This window comes from Lontra canadensis, unplaced genomic scaffold (assembly GCF_010015895.1).
Source record: "Lontra canadensis isolate GAN:19392208 unplaced genomic scaffold, GSC_riverotter_1.0 scaffold24, whole genome shotgun sequence".
NCBI classification, from domain to species: domain Eukaryota; kingdom Metazoa; phylum Chordata; class Mammalia; order Carnivora; family Mustelidae; genus Lontra; species Lontra canadensis.
Genome location: NW_022631018.1, coordinates 16,245,356 through 16,263,044, shown reverse-complemented (window position 1 = coordinate 16,263,044; position 17,689 = coordinate 16,245,356). Strand labels below are relative to the sequence as shown.

General features: G+C 42.3%; 1 long non-coding RNA gene across 1 annotated transcript; it reads left to right on the top strand.

The window, feature by feature from the left end:
• Positions 1 to 341: 341 nt before the first annotated feature.
• On the top strand, positions 342 to 1,426 carry LOC116870885. Its single transcript, XR_004383310.1, has 3 exons — positions 342 to 489; positions 880 to 961; positions 1,355 to 1,426. It is a non-coding gene; the product is annotated as an uncharacterized LOC116870885 (long non-coding RNA).
• Positions 1,427 to 17,689: the final 16,263 nt, after the last annotated feature.

The window sequence follows — 17,689 nt, the reverse complement described above, 5'->3', positions numbered from 1 at the left end:
GCAATGGGGAGAGAGGGGAGAGAAGCCTGTAGTGTCTTGAGACACACCCTGGGAGATGCCCAGTGAGTACTTTACAAGGAAAGTCTGGGACTGAAGACATGTATTTGAGAGCTGAGGCCATGGCATCGATAAGACTTCACAGGGGAAAAAAAAATATCAAATGCATAGAGAAAGGAGAAGTAGGGAAAGCAAAAAGGCAGAGACCACTAAGCATCTCCCCCATGAAAGGAGCAAGTGAGACAAGAGGAAGTTAAAGAGACTGGGAGTGAGCGGAGGCAGGGGTAGATGTCAAGGGGAGGAGAACCAGAAGGCAAAACGGCTCTACTGTTTGTCTATGAGGAAGGAGAGGGTTTCAGGAAGGAACGACTGGTCAACACTGTACACTTTCAAAGGTCAGAGAATTTAAGAGCTGAAAGTTGTGCTGTACGTTCTGAGAACTAAGAGGAATTTGGAGACCTTCTACCGTGGAGAGGTGCAGGCAGAAGCAAGGTGGGTGTGGAGCAAGGGTGGGGGGCAGCAGAGAGAGCAGAGCGAGGGCAACCCCTTCCAGCTGCTTTGCTGGAAAGGGAGAGAAAGCAAGGGGGCCGCAGAGTGAGGGGCAGACAAGGTAGACAGAGTGGGTTCTTTTTCTCTTGTTTTTGTTTTGGTGGGGGAGGGGGATCAAGGTAGGTAGAGCTGCCATTCACATCACTAAAGGAACTGCTGGACAGAGATTATCCCCAAAACTCTGAGCACAGTGGGGAGACTACATGGGAACAAAGCATCCGGAAAGGAAGCCCCAGGCAGGACAGCCAGCAGAGAATCGGGTAGAGCTGGTTTCAATTGCTGATTGGCTCTTTTCCTAGCTGTGTGACAGGGCCCATTGTTCCACCTTTGCAGGATTTGGTTTTCTCACGTATTTCTTCAACCAGAATCCCCCACAGAAGCTGGAGTGGAAGGTGCCCAGCATGGTAACAACCGGGTACAGGCATTCCCTCCCCTTCCTTTTGTCCTAAGCAAAAATCAAAAAGGATTTAATAAGAGCATATAATGTATTTACTAACCTTGAAATAAATATGTGCATGCCAACTGAAATTTACATAGGTACCTACCCAGAACTAGTAACTGTATTCAAACCAGTAATTCTAGATTTGAAAATGTAATAATGGAAAACATAAACGTTTCATATTTGGAAACACAGGAAACAGGAGAAATATGTAATAGGCATTTTTAAGTTTGATGAGCAAATGAAATAATGTAACCATAACTACTACTACTTCTTCTTCTTCTTCTTCTTCTTCTTCTTCTTCTTCTTCTTCTTCTTCTTCTTCTTCTTCTTTTTTATGTAACCATAACTTCTATACAGGCACATTAGCACACAGACAGAACCTGGAAAAGACAATTTGTTAATGTTTATCCTGGCCAGGGGAGCAGGCTGCTGACTGACAGCCACAAATTCTATCCAAGAGAGCAGAGGTTGATTCATTTGGCTCTACGTGCCTGGGATGAAATAATTCTTGCTCATACATCCCAGCCTTTGCTTGGCAGAATGGTGTTCAAGCAGAGGTATTGCTGGGGGTCGTCCTGAGTGGATTGTGGGTTTGCTCATGTAATCTGGAAAGTGGGTTCCGAGCCTAAGGACTATGACACGCAGACTTTGGGGTCTGGAATTTGAACCCCCATCGGTTTCCCCTACCCCAAAAGGAAGGACAGACATCTCATGACAACTGAGAATACGCTCTTGGTCAGCAAAATCAACTGTTGAAATGATTCCCTGCCAGATGATTCAGGCCAAGACAGGAAGGTCTCAGTCAAGTTACATGTTAATGGTGCGGGCCGTGAGCAGTTTCATCCCTCAAATCAATCCTTTCTGTAAATGTGTGCAGTGTTTGTCAAAGCTGGTCTTCCACTATCCAATCAAGCATATCATTCCCAAATCCAGATTTCCAACCCCACCTACAGCTTGAGAAAAGGACTGGCTCTATAGAGGCATTTGTGGGGCGCCCCGCTGGGTCATCCAATAAAAACATTGTTTCTGGGGGCGCCTGAGTGGCTCAGTGGGTTGAGGCCTTTGCCTTCCGCTCAGGTCATGGTCTCAAGGTCCTGGATGGAGCCCCGCATAGGGCTCTCTGCTAGGCGGGGAGCCGGCTTCCGGCTCTGCCTACTTGTGATCTCTGTCAAATAAATAAATAAAATCTTTAAAAAAAAATTGTTTCTGGATGCCAGAATGTTCAAACGGACCTGTGCCCTGACCGCCTTTCATCCTTCGCCGTGAATACATCTGTGAAGATGAGGCTGTCAGATAATCTCATACTTCAAAAGGCTATAAAGGAAAGATAAGGCACAAAAAGGTAGGTAGGCGAGGGGGGCGTGAGGCGCGCGCGTACACGTGAATGCTCTGTGTGCGTGTGCACGCGCGCATGCGTGATGGCAGTACGTGCGTGCGTGCGCGTGCACATGTGAGCGCCGCGGGTGCGCGTGCTACAGCACACGGAAGAGGCGGCGAAAACCCCGGCGGCGCCTGGCCGCGCGGTGACAAGCCCTCAGGAGTGCGGGTTGGAAGAACAGGTCTGGAACCTTCCGGTCGAAGCTCTCCCGACCGACCCAGCCAGGCACCCCTGTGCCCCCCCATTTTAATTTACCTATTTAGGAGCTGGCCTACCTGTATATTGTTCTTTGAGATACCAGGGTTTTTTTAAGACTTTATTTATTGTGTGACAGAGAGAGGGTCACGAGTCGGGACAGCGGGGGGCAGAGCGAGAGGGAGGCGGGGAAGCGGCGCCGCAGAGCAGGGAGCCCGTCTGGCCATGCCCGGATGCGGGGATCATCGCCTGAGCCGAAGGCCGGCGCTCAACCGCCTAAGCCGCGGGGCGCCCGAGACGCAGGTGTTCACGTGGACGACAGTGCGAGGTAAGGGACGGAAGGGGCGTCAGTTCGCTCCACCGGTGTCCTGTAGAAACACCAGAGATGCCTGGGAACAGAGGAGATGCGCTCTACGGTCCTCACTGCCCCGGAGATGCCGCAGACGGACGCGGACAGGCACTGACGTGCCCGCGGGGCTAGGCCGGCAGTCAGGACGGTGCCCCAGGGGCTCGGGAATCCTGCGGGTTCTGACGAAGGGACGCCTGTACGCGGAGTGACAGCCGTCATGGGGGGGCGGGGAAGACGGGAAGAAATACTTACTTTTAAGCTGAATGAAAGCCATTATCCAATTTTTTCTGAAGATTTTATTTATTTATTTGACAGAGATCGCAAGTAAGCGGAGAGGCAGGGAGAGAGCGAGGAAGGGAAGCAGGCACCCCGCTGAGCAGAGAGCCCGATGCGGGGCTCGGTCCCAGGACCCTGGGGTCATGACCTGAGCCGAAGGCAGAGGCTTAACCCACTGAGCCACCCAGGCGCCCCCATTATCCAGTTTTTATAGGAAACGCACACCACGTTAAAGGCAGGTAGAGACCAATACATACAAGGTCACCAGTATTTGGAAATAACAGAGGAAGGGACGTAAAAGGGACCAACAAAAAGGATTCGAATTTATGCAGCTAGTCCCCGTTTTATATTGTCAAAAGATAGATGATTGCATGTGGCATCTAAGTCAAAATAAGTTTTAGTTTACAGCCCTATACCATCTGCACTACTTACTATTTTTATTATGGCAATATGTTTGAAGAAGCACTTGATTTTAAAAGAAATGTCATATCTACTTTTGGAATTATTTTCCTACATAAAAGGCTGTAGACTGCAAGAAAAGCTCAGAGGCATAGGTGCCTAAATAAGATTTTTCAATGAATAGAAATAAACTAAAAGTCCCTAACATTTCCTTAAAATGTCTTATGCTGTCAGGACAAGTTAATGCATTGCTCAGGCATACACACAATTTATTTGTGGTATAATGACTCAGATTTGGTGCTTGGCTAGTAAATTCAATTTCTGCATTTCTGTTCACTGCCTGGAAATATTATTTTCCTGTCATACTGACTTAATCATTCATGAATAAAAGGAGATTAACATGTTGGGGAGAAAACAAAAATAAAAGGTTTCTGCTACAAGGATTTTTTTTATTAGAACAATCTTGGGCAAAAATTATATGCTGAACCAATAGTTAAGGGATTTCATTAATTTTACTATTTATGTTCTTCTGAATATAATAGCAGAATGATAGAAATGTTGCATATAATATTTGCAAAACCAGATCAGAAGTCAGAACAATAGAAAAAAAATATATATGCCTCCAGCTCCCCTGTACAGGCGATAATCATGTGATTGTCCATCAAACATTACAGTAAATAGAATTCCTCTTCTTTTCAAAATGCCAGGCCAGTTCAGCCCAGACCCAGAATATGTTTTTGACCTGGGGTTCCAGGACTGTCTCTGGAGGTGAGTCACCGTCTGGATCTACTCCCGTCTAAAGATCACACTGGCCACCCACACTTATCTTGAGTGGCAGTGTATCCTCAAAGAAACTGTAAGTGCCTGCTCTTCCTAACTCACAGAACTAACTCAGACTTATTTCCGTGGTAAAGAACTTAAGTTCTGGAATTAGCCCCCCACGTGTTAAAATCCAGGCTCCACACAAACATGCTTTGGACCAAGTTCTTTGAGATCTCTATGTGAGACTCCACCTGTCTCTAAAGTGAATTTACAGTAGTACAAACTTCATAGTGTTTTTATGCATATCAGATTACATGGTGCCTGTGAAACTGCTTAGCAAAATTTATATTACACATATATAGTTACTTAATGTATAATTTGTATGTATAGAGATGATGGATATAGATATGTGTGTGTGTTTATGTTTTTCAGTTTTATTTCTCTTAGCATTCACCCCGCTTTGTTCTTATCTTGCCAGTGTTATATACAAAATGGTTTCCGATATTTCCCCATCCTTGTTCTCCTTCCGTGCTGCCCTTTGCCAAAATAAACACAAGCAATCTAACCAGAAGGAAAACAAACCAACAAAGCTCACATCCTAGAAACTGTCTTGCTTTTTTTCCATGTCCTTCCTTCTGACATTTCCCTCATTGCTTGAAATAGCAAAAAGATAAATAAAAACAGCTCGGGTAATCGATAACGTGCTTGTCCTTCACCAGTTCGAGTTCTGAGACTCTAGATCCTGGGATAGGAGCAGCTTCTGCTGAGGGGAGCTCTTCAGAAGAGCATCTAAACCTGGGACTGAGGGGGCGCTGGGAGAGACAGGCAAATAGTCACGCGCGGGAAGTTTATTCCTGCATGTGTTCTAATACCTTCCTGGGGCTTAATCACTGCCTGCATGTCAGAAGTGAAGAAATTAAAAGAACAAGCAGAATGGATTAGGACCAACTGAATGGAAGGGGAGAGCTGGAGCTCAACCTACAGACCTCCCAATTTTGTGTTCAGGCTACCCGCGCTCCGTGCAGCCACACCCTGCATGGTCACAGACCCCCTAGAAGAACAGGACCTACCACGAGCTGTTTTAAACCGGGGCTGGGCCTTCCGACCGTTTTGTTTTCCTGTGGGCCTAAGCTCCACAAGGGATCTAGGACTGAACAGTCTTTGGGCTAATGGTTGGTTCCAAAGTGAAAACAGCCCCACCGGTGCAGCTGGAAATAGGAGCCTTCCTTCCCTCCAGCATCATTTACTACATCCGGAGGTCACTCACGCACGTGGGAGAGGATCCACAGACAGAGAAGCTGGGTGTCCTTGAGGGCCTTTCTGAACGCTGCCTGCCCAGCATTATCCAACTTCTCTTCCAGCCTTGCTGCTGGGAATGTGCTCCCGGGTTCCTTCTCATCCTTGCGGAGGAAAGACAGCTGCATGGATTCTGAAATCCATGATACTGTGATACAGTAACAAGTACTTTCTTGGTTTTTATCCCTGTTCCAGCACCCAGTTTTCCAAAATTCTTGCAATTGCCTAAGAGACCAGCCCTATGGAAGTGTTTTTGTTATGCTAATTTGGAAGGTTCCCGGGTCCCCTGAGGATGGGGGGAGGGGCTGGTTACCAGAGGAACCTACCACGTGACTGAAAGGTTGCGGCTTTCAGTCCCTCCCACCCCTGACTTTCAGTTGGAGACTGAGTTCAGACACATGGGCCAGTGATTTCATCAGTCACGCCCGAGTAATGCAGCTTCCATAAAGACCCTGAAGTTTGGGTTTCTGAGTGCTTCCAGGCTGGAAAACACGAGATCTGGGGAGAACGATTTGCTCAGAGAGGACGTGGAAGCACCACACCTCTTCCCCACACCTTGCCTTGCGCATCTCTTGCACCTGGCTCTTTCTGAATTACATCCTATATCCTGAGTCATGTCCTGGATTATATATTCAACAAACTGATTTTCTAGTAAACAAAACGTTTCCGAGTTCTGTGAGGCATTTTAGCAAATAATGGAACCTGTTAGAAAAGTACAGGCCCAAAATGGTGTTAAGTCAGTAAATTAAGACTTAATATATAACTTAACTGGGGTTTCAACAACCCCCTCCCTCCACCCCCCTACCCTGACTCCAGGAAGATAACCTTTAACCAGCCAAACTGGAATTTCCTCGTCAACACTAGTAGGTAATCTGATTGACCCCTTCTAGTCTAGTCTAGGAAGGGGCATGCTTGCCTAAAACTGCATTCCTTGCTAATAAATTCCTTTTTCTTGCCCTTCTCCGTCTTTGGAAAACTTCCTTTTTGTACAGCTTCTTGGAGCTTTCCTTTGCTTGTGAGATGGGATCCTGCCCAATTCATGAATCACTGAATAAAGCCAATTTGATCTTCAAATCTACTTGGTTGAATTTCGTTTTTTAACAAAACTGAGGAGGGGCTCATGGGAGCCACTGGTTTATAGTTGGTCAGAAGCACAGAATCTGGACCTGCAGTTTGGCATCTGAAGTCTTCTGGGGCTGAGCCATCAGTCTGCGGGATTGGACACTCTCCAGATAGCTAGTGTCAGAATAGAGTTGAATTATAGGACACCCACCTGGTGTTGGAGTGTCACTTGGTGTGGAACCAGAATCAGAACAGTTCAAATCAAGAGAAAGAGCTGCTGACCTAAAGAGGGTGCGGTAGAAAACTGGGAGGATCGTAAAGCCAAAAACAAGATGGTGGCCTGATGACCGCATTTAACACAAAATGGGATACTTACCATATTCCTCCCGGTAGTTTTTATGATTAAACCATGGAAATTAGGACTGGCCAGTTCTTCCTGGAAGAGCTCCATTGGAGAATACTTTAAGGAACCAGGTGAAGGAGAAGCACCACCCCAACATGCGAGAAAGCTGTCACATGTTATCCATGTCCTTTTCTCACCTTACTGGAGCTGGCAGTGAACCAGTGCTGCCAGGGATGGGGCTTGAGGGGTTAGAACTAGGTGAGAACTGACTGAGGAAGCCAAAGGCAGGAAAGCTTGGAAGAGCAACAAACCAATTACCCCTGGGGGGGTAGTGAGAACCCAGCTCAGTGGCAACAAATACCAACTAGGGACTTGAAGGCTGAGTGAACCAGAATTCAAAGATGGGCAGAGCGAGCAGGAACAAGGAAGGACCAAACAAAGACAGCACAGGATGATTGCCAGGAAGGAGCCAAGCTCCCTTTCCAAGCAAGCAATCTGCCAAAGGCTTTCATGCCCAATGAAGCTTCAAGACCAGCTCAGCCACAGGACATAAGGCCGACAGATATGCAGGAATCAAAGATGGTTCTAATCAAACATCAAATTCAAAGGTTCTATAAATATGCTATCTGAGGTTCACTTTAAAATAATAGGGAGACGATCCTGCATGTACAGACCAAACAAATCTGGCCCTCCAAACCAGGACGGTGTAAACAGCTTTTTTCATTCAGGATACATCACTTTGAATGGAGATAACAATAGCTAAAAATTACACATATTCATAAAAAGTACCAGCTAATCTTGTTAGTGAGGAAGGAAACTTATCCTGTAATGCAAAATTTCCTCTCGATTTACATCTACATAAAAATAAGAGAACATTCAAGAAAGGAGTCAACTTCAGGCAGTTTGAGAGCAAAATCGTACCATGTTGTTTCTTTCCCAATGTTAAAATGTTGAAATAAAGAACGATTCCATCCTTAGAGCCTGAGGTCTTATTTTTATGGTTTTTGTTCCCAGTATTATCTGTTAGGTCACAGCAGCACTGTGGAAGAGGAAGAGCAGAGTTACTGTGCATGTTGCACTGATGAAAAAAGTTAAGGCCCAGTGGGATGAAGGAACTTGTCCAAAACCCAACAGCTTCAATAAGTAAGAGTCCCAGCATGGAGCCTCAGTCTGTTGGCTCCAAATTCAGGCCCACTTTGTTGTACGGTGTTACTTCACCTAGTTCCATGGCTTGGTTCTAATTATCGGTTTGGTATCCTATCCTGGTATTTTGCCTCCTTGTTCAGTTTTTTCAGCCTTGACCATTAGGATCATTCCAAATGATGGAGTTCAGTTGGCCCTTGAGCAACACGAGTTTGAACTCTGTAGGTCCCAACTATACACAGAATTTTTTTTTTGCTAAATATAGTATCATTCTGTAAATGTATTTTCTCTTCCTTATGATTTTAATAACATTTTCTTCCCTCTAACTTAATTTATTGTAAGAATACAGCATATAATACATAGAACATACAAACTCAGTGTTGATTAACTGTTCATGTGATCAGTAAGGCTTCTGGTCAACAGTAGGCTGTTAGTAGTTCAGTTTTAGGAGAGTCAAAAGTTTTACATGAATTACCAACTTCATGGAGGTTGGCACTCCAGTCCCCATATTGTTCAGTAGTCAACTGTATTCTGGTGTGCCAGAATATCATGCTATTTTTGGAAATTCAAGTATTTAGTGGTATTTTTCCAAGTGTAGCACCCTTATTTCAGTATTTCAAAATCCTAAATTCTGAAGTATGTACATTATGAGATATATCCAGAGAGTTCTATACTGCATTTACATTTTATATTAAATAGAGATGACTTGGGGGCACCCAGGTGGCTCAGTCAGTTAAGTGTCTGCCTTTGGCTCAGGTCATGATCCCAGGGTCCTGGGATGGAGCTCCTCGTCCAGCTCCCTGCTCAGTGGGGAGCCTCCTTCTCCCTCTCCCTCTGCCCCCGCCCTTGCTCTCAAATAAATAAATAAAATTTGTAAACAATAAACAGATTAAATAAGTAAATAAATAAATAGAGGTGACTTGCTAGAAAGCTTTCTCACTACATCACTTCGCTTCTAAAGCCTGTTCAAAGTACCCTTTGGTTGTATTAATTCCAATTTTCTAAATTACTAGTGAAGTGAGCATTTTTTTGTTCTCAGAGCCTTTTATTTCCCAGAGCTAGTTTGGGCTCAGTTTCCAGAAGTCCCTGATGGAATTTGAACGGTGGTGAGGGGGAGCATCAAGACTTAGGAAGGGACTGTGCGGAAAATGGAGTGGGAGGGAAGGCGTAGGGCGAGGGGGGAAGAAAAGATGAAGAAGCTGTAGGTTAGCGTTTTTCCCTTTCTTTCCTGAGAGCACCAAACCTGTTTTCTGAGAAACAGATGATTCTCTTGTGGGATAATTTTTAACTTCTTCCCAGTTTACCTTTTCTAGAATATTTAGGCTGGAAGGACACAGGAACAAACAGTCCTTGGCTCTCTCTCACATTCATTGGTTTCTGATGACAAAGTATGGAATATGATGGCACCATATAATTCTTTTTTTATATATAAAATACTGTCAGTAAGACCAGCATTCGTGCCACCATTTTGAGATTATGGGATTACGGGATTATGAAAATGCCACTGTCATTTCTGTCCAGTGCTGCAGTTACTAAGCCAGGGAACTGGAACATACCAGGCCAACTTCTGTGGCTCCTCTCATGGCCTTGCCTCATGCCACACCACCCACCAATGCCATCATATCCAAACATCACAGCCCTAATCACAGCTTCCAATGCTTGGCAGCTCTCATTTGGCTCCACTGCTACAAAGCGAACACTGGTCCACTAGGAAGTCCTCCTGCTGTGGGCAAAGCCAGGATTCTGGTATAACTGTCCTCATTCTCATTCAGGCTACCACGGGTTAAAGGCTGGTGTATAAAATGCAATGAATTTTTGCCAGAACCACCCAAATTACCACTGATAAAGAATTGGTCCATTCACTTGTAGTACCTGCATACAGTGCATGATTATAAGTCATTAAAAGAGTGAGTTACCTTTATATGTACTGACATCCAAAGTCAAACCGGACTGTTAATGTGCACAAGTCAGCAGATGAGCCCATTTGTGTCATGAAACATATAATCTCATTCATGTAACGGAAACTCCATAATCAGGGTCTGTCTTCTGTTTCTCAGTCAAGTTGGTTATGTCTTTATAAAAAGAGGTCTGTAGAATTTACTGAACTGTCTGAGAATACTTAAATGCACATAAAATTTATTTAGCACACAAAGAGAGTATCCAATTCCTTTAAAGTGTAAAAAAAAAATTAGGCAAACCATGAATCGAATCCAAAATAATTTTTTGGCAAGGAGGAAGCAGGCTGCTAGCCAGCGCAGAGATACCAGCTTAAAGGAAGGCAACAAAGTCAGGAAGAGCCTGTAAAAGAGTGAGTAACTGCCCCATCCGAAAGCAGACTCTTCTCACAAGGGATGAGACACTCGGTGTTCCCCTTCTGATAACAGCGAGAGGGCTGTCATCTTTTGCTAACAGTCCATTACTGAGTCTCTAAATCCAGTGGTGCTCTCGCATCCTTTCTCTCCCCCTTCCTTTGATTAAGAGTCAGTGGGAATTCTTTCATCTCTGGCTGGGGAAAAAGAAGAAGCAGGTCAGGGTCATCACTGTCCATTAGTTGCACCTTTGTCACCAGAAAAGGAGACAGAGGTCCCCACTTTTCGTTAGCTACTGCTATTGCAGGCTGAAGGACATGCCACGTGACCTGACCATGTTACTCACAGTATTAAGGAGAATTTGGCCTTAAAGTTCAATGTAGATGCCATGATATAACAGATTTGACAGATACTAAAGTCCGTTACTGTTCATGTTTATTATACATATTTTGCTATTAGGTAGGCTTCCTAATTTTCTTAATCACTGCCAAGAGCTTACTCATTTTTTTTCTGGGTAAATTCTCTCCCTCTCTCCCTCTCTTTCTCTCCACACCGCCTCCGCACCAATTATTTTAAGATAGACCTAACTTCTACTCTGTATCCCAGATGTTTATTCCATCAGTAATGGTTCTATGTACAACAAAAAGTTACATAGTTTTCCTTTTTTTTGTAAATTTTTACTTTGTTCTTTGGAAATGAAGACAATCAAATTGAAATGTATTGTTCTCACATGTTTTTTCAATATACCTGGAAAACCCAAGAGGGTTAACTTAAAAGTCATTATAAACAAGAAGAAAATTTGGTAAGTTGTCTTAGGTACAAAATTAATGCAAAAAAAATCAATAGTTTTCCAGTGCACAAACAACAACTAATAGATACCAGAAATATACAACAACAATTAAAATATTAACTTCTTAGGGATACATTTAACAATAAACATGCAAGATCTATATTAAAATTTTTAACCCTATTTTAAAATGTCAGTGAAAAAATTTCAGCCATGGGGTAGTTCAGTTCTTTGGGATATATACCCAAAAGTGGGATTGCTAGATCATACAGAAGTTCTATCTTTAATTTGTTGAGGAAACTCCATACTGTTTTTCACAGTGGCTGCACTATTCTATGGAAAAGTATATAAGGTTCCAGTTTTTTCACACCCTTGCTAACATTTGTCTTTTTTTTGTTTTGTTTTGTTTTTGTTTTTTTGGCAATAGCCATCCAAACAGTGATGGTCTCATGATGGTTTAGATCTGCATTTCCCTGAAGATCAGTGATGTTGAGCCCCTTTTCATATACCTGCTGGCCATTTGTATGTCTTGATGGAGAAATGTCTATTTGAGCCCTTTGGCCATATTTTAATCAGGTCATTTGTTTTTTCCTATTGAATTATAAGAGATTCTTACATATTTGTTATGAAACAAATTATCAGATTTATCAGATAGATGGTTCACAAATATTTTCTCTCATCCCGTAGAACACATCTCACTCTGTTGATTGTTTCCTTTGCTGTGAAGAAGCTTTTTAGTTTGTAGTCTCCATTGATTGTTTTGGTTTTGTTGCCTGTGCCTTTGGTGTCAACCAGAAAATAATTGTCAAGAAGTCTTCCCTTTGTGTTTTCTTTAAGGAATTCTATGGTATCAGGTCTTACATTTAAGTCTTTAATCCATTTTGAATTGATTTGGTGTATGGACCGCTTTGATTTTTTGCTTATAGAAATCGAATCTTACCAACACTATTTGTTGAGAGACTATCTTCTCACCATTGTGTGGTCTGACCTTCTTGTAGATCAGTTGACTGTATATATGAGCATTTACCTCTGCACTCCCTATTCAGTTCCGTTGATCTACATGTCTGTCTTCACATCAGCACCATACTTTTTGAGTTACTATAACCTTCTACTATATTTTTCAAATCAGAAAGTGTGAGGCTTCCAGCTTTGTTCTTTTGTCTCAAATTATTTTGGCTATTCAGTGTCTTACAGTTCCATATGAATTTTAGGGTTGTTCTTAATCCACATCTGTGAAAAGTACCATTGGGATTTTGATAGATTGCAATGAATCTGTAGATTTCTTCGGGTAGTTTGGACCTTTTAAGTATTAATTTTTCCAACACATGAAGTCTTTCAATTTATTTGTCTGCTTTAATTTCTTTCATCAGTGTTTTATATTTTTCTTTTTCTTTTTTTTAGTATAGTTGACACGCAAAGTTACATTAGTTTCAAGTGCACAAAGCAGTGATTCAACAAGCTTATACACTATGCTGCCTTCACCACAGGGTAGCTACCACCTGTCTCAATACACCACTTTTACATTATCATTGACTGTAAAAGGCATGTGTACTGTGCCTTTTATTCCCATGACTTACTCCTTCTGTAACTGGAAGCCTCTCTCTCCCACTTCCCTGCATGCATTTTGCCCAAACTCTCACCATCAGATTGTTCTCTGTGTTTATAGGTTTGATTCTGCCTTTTCTTTGTTTATTCATTTGGTTTTTTCATCAGTGTTTTCTACTTCTTAGTGTATCTCACCTCCTTGTTTATTCCCAAGTCTTTTGTTCTTTTTTATGCTATTGTAAATGGGACTGTGTTCTTAATTTCCCTCTGGAATAGTTTATTGTTAGTGTGTATAAATGCAACCAACTTCCTTCCGTCTTCTCTTCCTCCTTTCCTCCCTTTGTGGATTTGTCTACTTCTGTGTCATAAACATGATTTAAGAATTTTAATGGGGCTCAGAGAGGAAGCAATTTTCAATGACTGCTTTAAGGTCAGCATGGATCTTTTGTACAGATTGCCTCATTTGAATTAAGACAACTGATTTATTTAGTTTGAGAATAGTTTTCCACTTGGTTATTTGTGTAGGAGCCAAGAGAATATGGAGGGCGGGAGAGCCCCACCTCCTGGCCTTTCAGAACAAAGAGGGAGAGAAAAGTAGAAAAAGTCATTACTGCTATTTCTTGTTACCTACCTCTTATTTACTAACAACTAATGTAGACTTTGAATAGAAGCTGGAACATTTTTATTTTTATTTTAAAACTAAAATTTTCTTCTGAGTTAATTTCTTATAAAATTTAACTGCTTTATTTGTATTTTTGGGGTTTTTGTTTTTTGTTTTTGTTTTTATTTTTGTTTTTTCCCACTTAAAAAACCTCAGAATTCTTTTTATGTCTTTGGTAGCCTTTTCATTTTACTTAGACTCTTTTATATAATTTCCAGTCATTTAATTTAAATGGAAATTACTTATTTTTACATAAGGCTTATTTTAACTACTCTCCCGCCCCCCCCTTCCAGAGAGAAAAGGATGAGTTTTAGGATAGGACATCAGTTTCTTTCAAGGAAGTGTTGGCCCCTAGTGGATCAAAAGTGACAACACACGTTTTGAAACAACTGGCTGACGTATTGGGAAGAACACAGTAGAAGAGGTTGTTAGTGCAGAAGAGAAACAATTACTTTGCCAAATATCACAGATATATTGGATGAAATCACATAATACCATTAATAGATCTGACTATCCACTAAATTTAAGACGAGTGTATAAAATAGCACGAACAAAATTAAAATAAACTGGAGGAAACACGGCTAACAAACATGATGTACAAGTAGAGCAAAACATGGAAGAGACTCATATATCTTTATATATCTATAAAGAACCCAAGTAAACCTGAAAACATTTAAAAACTGCATAAAGTCCGTGATTAGTCAAGAGAAAACCCAGACCGAGATACTCAAATTCATTAGCAATCGGAGACATGCACAGTAAAATAATAACTACTCTTTTTTTTTTAAAGATTTTATTTATTTATTTGACAGACAGAGATCACAAGTGGGCAGAGAGGCAGGCAGAGAGAGAGGAGGAAGCAGGCTCCCCGCTGAGCAGAGAGCCCAATGCGGGGCTCGATCACAGGACCATGGGATCATGACCCGAGCCGAGGGCAGAGGCTTTAACCCACTGAGGCACCCAGGCGCCCCAGTAATAACTACTCTTACCTGTTAAAGTGACCAGTAAGTATGGGAAGAATGTAGGGGTTTAGGAGTTTTTGTGCACTGCTGGTGGGAATTCAGACTGGAATAGCCATCTGAGGAGCAGTGGGCAGTAGGTCACGTCCGGTAGCACCGAGCAATTCCCCTCCTGCTGAGTACACCCATATCCACCCATCATGCAGTACTCTGCAGCAGTTAGAAGTAAAGTACTAGATACACACAGAGCAACACAGGTGATCCTTAAAATTGTGCTAAGTAAATGTAATATTAATACCACTTGATTTATATCAATCTGAAATACATGCCTACAATAGTATGTATTTCACAATGCATATGAACAAATACACCAGGAAGCTTGCCTCTCTCAGGTGTGGGGAGAGGCAGTGAGATGGGATGAAAGGGAGCAATGTGCATGAAAAAAGGAATATCATTACCTCAACTCTCTACATTTGAGGTCCAACATCAATAAAAGAAAGACAAGAAAAAGAAAAGAAAACTTGAACAATCTAGTAGAAAAAATAAGCAGAGGGCATCATGAGTGAGCATATAAAATAAATGCAAAAAAAAAGGAAAAGGCGTACAAGACTTGATATTCAACTTCTTAGCAGTCAAATAAATAAAATGGAAAGGAAGAGTGTAATATCATCTTTCACCTCGCACGTGGTCAAAATGTCTCTTAATGAAAATACCCTACATTGCTGGGGAAACATTAGAAGAGGCCCTTTAAAGAACTGGTGGTTTAAATTGCTAATCATTTGCAGAAGAGCAGTCCATAAACATCAAGGACAATAAGATCAAGATAATCAAGCCCTGCAATTCCTCTCCAAGGAATTTATTCCAAGGAGGTCGTGGGATAAGAGGATAAAGATGTAACTACGTCCACCATCTACAAGGAAAGATAAAAACAAGCTAAACATCCAATGATAGGTAAACAATTCAATCATAATGATTCATCCATAATGAAGAAATATAGAATATGATATTTTCAAAAATACTTCACAGGAAAATGCCCATGAGATAACATATGAGAAGAACTTGAGACTATATATACATATATATATATACAGTGCCAGAAAGACATAGACTGGTAACAGTAGTTACCTCTGAATAGTCGGATTTCAGTCTTCCTGGGGGCTTTTGTTTCCTTCTCCATACATTTCTGTGTTTACCTAGGGTCACTATAAAATATGCAGTACAAAAATGTGTATTTCTATTATAATGAGAAAATACACATTTATTTAAGAAGCACAAGGACATCTTGACTTGTCACGAACAGGTAATCTGAGGAAGAAGGACAGGACATCTGGTCTAAGCAGAAATTCTACCCAAGGATGACAAGGTAATTGCCAGGAGCATTTCCGTAGTTGTTATTCTTTAGGAGCCAGATCGAAATACAAAATATACAGTATGGTGGGGCGGGGGGGAGATGAGCAGGACTTGTGGTGCATTAGGACCCCTGCCATAAACCAGCTCATTTAGAGGAGACGGGATGTGCCGAGTAAAACAGAGGGAGCAGATGGTCTGCGGTCCACTCACAGTCATGATCAAAAAGTCACCCAACCCGAGAAGATTTGATAGATAAAGTCAGTGCCCTTTTCAAACAAAAGGTGCTTTGAATCATTACAGTTTCCACTGAAAAGGGATTTCTCGGGTGGTCTGATAATTTCTAGAAAGCTACTAGCAGCATTTCACCAGTATCACTTACAGAGAGACCTGAAAATTCAAAGTTTCAGAGGAAGTATTTATATCACTTGAAGAACTAATGAAGATAGGCTGATAAAGATACAATGGCACGGAGATCAGGGTATGACATCTGGGTTATGCCAACCCAGAAATGCTTTTCCCAAAAATATTTGTAGACTCTACACTGCCTTATAGGAATTTCGAAGCAGAAAACGTTAGTCCACGTCGAATGGAGACAGACTCCCAGTGGAATGGGCTGGGTACACTATGACTGACACAATTCTTGAGCCAAGCCTCCATAGCAGAGGATCTAGTCCCCACTGAGCAAAAATACCTCAGCCTGGAGACCAGCTGTAGGTGGTGTGCATAGAGAAGGAACCCAACCCCTAAATAATCACTGAAAGTCAATGAATTCAAATTTCCTTCTGGAATGGTCATTGGGATCATCAGCTGTGGTGGTGGGCATGGTCCTACTGAGCCTTCTCAGTAGCTTCTTCTCATGAAGGTATGAGGGCAGTGAGCACCTACCTCAGGGGGAAAGAGTGATCCCTGAAGGTAGGGCAGGAAAAAGCAAGGAGGCTGGGAGGGCATCAGTGTGGGGACAAGTCAGATACCCTTCTTTGTGTCTTTGTGGAAATTTAATCATCGAGAATCAGCAGAACAGAAATGAAAAATATATATCACCCAGAGAGATACCCAAAGATTTATGAAGGCCTACATATTTTATAAAGTCACCACATTTTTTACTTCTGAAAACTAATCAGGCAGAGCAGTAGGGAGCTATAGCATGTTCTGCTGAGGTGCTTTTGAAAGCTAAATAAAGCAAATGTTTGGAAAACAATGTTCTAGGGGAGACGATTCATTATACAGTAGGTAAAAAGAACTGAAGAAAGTTGTCCAAGACTCAGAGGAAAGGACAGTGCAAACTTCAGAGCTTTGAGTCCTCTGTTTGCAGAACGAATGGAAGTGAGCAGGAAGGAAAGCCTGGATGTGATGAACAGGTGACCCCGGGAATGTACACAGAGGTGAAGACTCAGAACTGATAAAGCTTCTTCAAATAAGACCCACTTCATTCTTCCCCTCACTCATTCCATAAGTACTTAATAAATACTCTCCAGGTACCAGGCTCTGCAAGGTTTAATAATATCGCCGCCTCCCAGTGCTCTGACGGATTAACCTGGCACAAGCGTAGTGAGACTTTTTTGACAAGTGTGAGTAGGACCTTTCCCAACCCACCTGCTATACTGGACCCCCTCCCTCTCCCTGCCTGGGCGGATTTAATGATTTTCATAGTCCTACGTTCCTGCTTCCTATTGATTCTGTCCCTTTTATTTTACAGAAAGACGTTCAGCGTTTTGGTCTATCTCCCCACTGGTCTCTAAGCACCATGGGCACAAGGACAATACATGTCCTTGCCTTCATACTCCTTAGCTAAGAGCGTGTCTTACACGTTGTAAACACTCTGCAACCATCTGGAAATATTGAGCTCTGCCAACAGGTCTTGATGCCTTCAGCCTCAGTTTCTTAACT